The 5,168-nt window shown below is 34.9% G+C and overlaps 1 non-coding gene across 1 annotated transcript; it reads left to right on the top strand.

The window, feature by feature from the left end:
* Positions 1-233: 233 nt before the first annotated feature.
* Positions 234-340, top strand: LOC128036480 (small nucleolar RNA R71). The gene has a single exon (XR_008193275.1). It is a non-coding gene; the product is annotated as a small nucleolar RNA R71 (small nucleolar RNA).
* Positions 341-5,168: the final 4,828 nt, after the last annotated feature.

The raw sequence follows: 5,168 nt of genomic DNA, 5'->3' as shown, positions 1-5,168 counted from the left end.
CTTGAGATGCGAGTGAAGTAAGAGCATCTACTTCATGTATTCCAGCTACTTGTCTTCCTGACGCTGCTTAATTGGTTGGCCATTTATAATTGTTGCTGGCAATACTCTCAATGATTTCATAAGCCTCATTATAAGACTTAGAAAGGAGAGCACCATTAGCAGAAGTATCCTCTACCATCCTCGTGTGAGCATTGAGACCATTATAAAATGTCTCAAGTTGTATGCAATGTGGGATTCCGTGATGAGGGCACTTTCATAATAATTCTTTGTACCTTTCCCATGCCTCATACAAGGACTCATCATCCATTTGTTGGAAAGTAGTGATCTCTTTCCTCAACTTAGCATTCTTGCTAGACGGTAAATACTTCATAAGGAATTTTTCTACTAACTCTTGCCATGTTGAAATTGAGTTTGGTGGTAATGAGTTCAACCAAGCTCAAGCTCTATCCCTTAGTGAATATGGGAATAGCTTCAATCGTAATGCATCTTCGGGTACTCCAGCTAACTTGAAAGAATCGCTCACCTCTATAAATAGTCTTAAGTGTAGGTGAGGATCTTCAGTAGACATTCCACTAAATTGGCCCACTGTCTGAAGCATCTGGAACATGACTGGCTTTAACTCGAACTGTTGTGCCTCAATTTCGGGTCTCCTAATACCCAGATTAAGATCATGAAATACTAGCACGCATACTATCTCAAAGCTCTATCCCTATTTATCAGCAATAAGGATAAGATTTTGAAAAAGGTTTGCTCCGTTTCCTTGATTCAGATTTTCGAAGTTCATCTCTTCAGTCCTTCTCTAGCTTGCTTGTCTTCTTCGTTGTAGAAAAGTTTGTTCAATCTCAGGGTCTACAGGGAGTAAATCGATGATTCAGTCAATACTCATAAATGCCTGAAATAATCACAGAAAAATTAACTAAGTTAAAATTTAAACAGAAAAATAAACCAAAATGCAAAACTAACAACTTTACAAATAATGACGTTTTTAAAACACAGTCACTGACAACGGCGCCAAAAACTTGGAACAACTAAAATGTGCAAGTGTACACAATCGCAACTGTAACACCCCTTACTCGACACCATTGCCAGAGTCGAGCACGAGGCGTTACCTCAGTTAACTTACTAGTTCGGAGCATAAAAATTTGCTTTTAAAATTAATTCGCTCACGTTGAATTAATATATCCCTAAAAAGGGCCCTCGAGAACCTAAAACATGCAATGGAAAACGGTTTGGGTCCAAACTGGAAACATTAAAAATTTTCTGAATACTTAAACAAATCAAAATAATTTATTTCCCTATTCACAATAAAACTATCCACTTGCATGACAGTCACTAATTTAATTATAACTCGAGTAACGAAACTCGAAATTTAGATCCGTAAATTTTTCCTGAAACTAGACTCCTATATCTTCTTATCATAAAATTTCTAGAAAATTTTAGGTTAGCCAAATAGTATAGTTAATTTGTTAAAGTCTCCCCTATTTCACTGTCTGACGGTTCTGGCCCTTATTCACTAGAAATCAATTATCTCATTGTACGGGCCTCATATGGTGCTTTCGCTTATTTCTATTGAAAATAGACTTACTAAGGGATCTAGACATATAAATTATGACTCATAATTCTTTCTGTACAATTTTTATGATTTCCTAAAGTCATATCAGGGGACTTCAAAAACCATTTTGAACCTGTCTCACTAAAATTCAAATAAATATAAAATTTCTTTACCTACACTGTTTCTTTCATGTGAAAATAGACTCGATAAGCATTAATTCTATATCTCATTCATTCTCTAATTCCGTTTCTGCTATCCTTGGTGATTTTTCAACATCACGTTAGTGCTGCTGTCCAATAACCGTTCTATTGCAAATTTTTACTCTTTTATAATTTCTTTGTATTAACTATCATTTAGGCATACATAACACCAAAACATGTTCTTAAATAGTCATTTCAATAGCTAATCATTATCGAGTATTTACATACTAATCATTAGCCATATCATAAGAACACACAAAATGACTAAGTCCCTATACATGCCATAACTTAAAACGTTTCGAATTACAAAATACCGATATGGTCTGTTGATAGTGTGAAACGATCTCCGACGCCCTTACGATCCCCGAATTGGCTTGGCGATACTATAAAAAGAAGGAAAATAAAAGAAGTAAGCATAAAGCTTAGTAATTTTACAAACAAATAAATAATAACATTTATCATAAATAATTATACTCATAAATTATCATCAAGTAACATGATCTTTACTTTCTTCTTTATTTACTCTCTTATTTGTTTACTTACTTGCTTACTTAAATCACTCATGATTATAACTTACTCCTCCCTTGCTGAAATTTTCTTCTCAACTTAGAACTGAGATATTCTTAACCCTTATAACTCACCTGAATCTATTTATTATGCTTTTACCTGAACTTTCATGTAACATAGTCTATTTACTAGCCCGTTGAACCACTTGGAATACTAAGGATACTCGGGTCTCCTATCGAATAATAACATGCCAAAGCCATGTCCCGGACATGGTCTTACATGGGATGTTTCTTGTACTACAAATATCATATCCCAGATATGGTCTCACATGAGAGTTCTCATATCGGTGCCCATGCCATGTCCTAGACGTGGTCTTACGGAGGACCTCTCATCTCGGTACCAACGCAATGTCCCAAACATGGTCTTATGTGGGACCTCTCATAACCTCAATAATGCCAATGCCATGTCCCAGACATGGTCTTACATGGGATCTCTTTCCCCTAATGTCATGACATTTGTATCCAATACATTCCTAATGTTTCAACGAGACTTTTTAACATTGATTCTTTATCATCTCATACTTGAGTCAACATTAAATAATTTCATGAAATAAGTACATGATTGCTGAAAAATAACAACATTAATAATAATTATTGAAATATTGCATTTATTTACCGTAAACTTACCTTGGTACAAAATACGATCATATCTAGCAACTTAGTCCTCAACCTTTTTTTCCCCCGTCTAACTTCGGATTTTGTTCCTCTTGATCTATAATAGCAAATTTAGCTTATTTAATACTCACATTCATCAAAACAGTCCTTGACTCAAAATTTGGAAAAATTACAATTTTGCCCCTAAACTTTTGTATATTTGCACTTTTGCCCCAAAGCTCGGAAATGAAACTTCATCCCTTATTCTTATGTTTTATGACATGATGAACATCTTTCCCTTCTATGGCAACATCAAATTCCCACTCTAACATTTACTTATGAACATTAGGTATTTTTACCGATTATGTCGTTTTACTCATTTTCACTTAAAATCGCCTAGCAAAAGTTGTTTAACATAATTTCAAAATTCATATTCTACCATAAAACATCAAAGTAAACACATTTAACCTATGGGTATTTTTCCAAATATGAACCCTAACATGAATTAATGGTAGAATAAGCTAAACCGAGCTACGATGATTCCAAAAACGTAAAAAAACATTAAAAATGGGGCTTGGATGCACTTATTATGAGCTTGAGAAAGTGAAGAAAACCTAGCTATGGGGTTCCTTGAAGTTTCGGCCCTTATGGTAGAAGATGAACACATTTTGCCATCTTTTCCCTTTTAATTCTTTTTATTACCAAATGACTAAAATGCCCTTCATTAAAACTTTAGTTATTTTTATCTATGCATGACCATTTCTGTCCATGAAAATCTAATGGTCTAATTTCCATTTAAGGACCTCTACTTCAATTATGCACTTCAATTAAATGCTTTATCATCTAAAGCTCATATTTACCCACTTTTGCAATTAAACCCTAATATGCAATCCAGACATGCAATTGCTGAAATTTCTTATGTGTCTAACACATGCATCCAATCAATCGGTAAATTATAAAAATTAATCACAATAAACTTTTCTATCTCAGATTCGTGGTTTCACAACCACTATTCCATTTAGGCCCTATTTCGAGATGTTACAGCAACAAGTAATAAAATGACTAGTAAATGTCGAGTTATCGTACCCAGAGGGACTGTGAAAAGAATTATTTATGAATGCTATTTAAAACACTTTGGTGAAAAAAATATTTCGTTTGAATAGGGTGATTAAAAACTAAGATTTTAAACTAAGTGGACTGAATAAATAAATCTCAAATGCACGATTTCAAAATATGATTTTAATCAAGATGACATAATTAAATTTATTCCTAAATTTTCTTTTCAGTTGCGAAAAGCTAGGTTTAAAAGAAACCGATTTACGAAAACGTGATGTTTAAAGATTGAATTGTGAAAGCGTAGTGTTTTGAAAAAATTTATTGTTTTAGAAAACCGCAATATACTTTTAAAAGATAGAAAACATAATAAACTGAAAATCCCAAATTAAAGACTAGAAATTAAAAGAGGCCTAATTACAACCCAAATAATACAAAAACGGTTAAAGTAAGGTAAAATAAAATACTAAAATTTAAAGTTGTTCGTAGTGTGGCAACCTCTGAGTTCTCCAGTACGTCAAACTGCTTACTGAGGATTACCTAAAAAAACAAGAATAGGGAGTGAGTTTACGAAAACTCAGTGTGTACAACCCTCATTGATCATAAACCATGCATCACATCAATCTGGGCCTAAGCCCATTACAATAATGGTGGCAATTGGGCCTTAGCCCCCATTAGCCTCGGTTGGGCCTGAGCTCATATCAAGTGGCACATATCACATATATCTGGGCCTAAGCCCATCTCAATATCAAAAACAATATATGCAATGCATAAATACCCATACCAACCATGCACTTCATCTACTGTCCAACCCTACACTCCTGTGGGGATTAAATCGAACCACCCATCCCTACACTCCTTATGTAGCACCGGTTGCGGCACTAACCAATATTGTAGCAGAGCTGCAAATCACATAGTCGGCTTAAAGCCATCGGTGGGTCCACAGTCGTCTCATGCGCCCCGTGCGACCCTCACATATCAATCACTTCCTCCAATACAAGATCCCAACCCCATGCAGTATGTCGTGTATGCAGTATGCCATGCTTAAAATCAGTCATATCGTTCACAGTTAAGTCAATCATACCATAGCACAAATCAATCATTTACCCTCTAGGGGCATTACGGTCATTTTACCTTACAGGGGTATTTCAGTCATTCAACAACCTTTTCGAAGGTCTACAGTTGCGTCGAGCGATAGATAAC

This window comes from Gossypium raimondii, chromosome 13 (assembly GCF_025698545.1).
Source record: "Gossypium raimondii isolate GPD5lz chromosome 13, ASM2569854v1, whole genome shotgun sequence".
NCBI lineage: Eukaryota > Viridiplantae > Streptophyta > Magnoliopsida > Malvales > Malvaceae > Gossypium > Gossypium raimondii.
The sequence above is the reverse complement of the archived record's forward strand: the minus strand, read 5'-3'. Positions and strand labels throughout refer to the sequence as shown.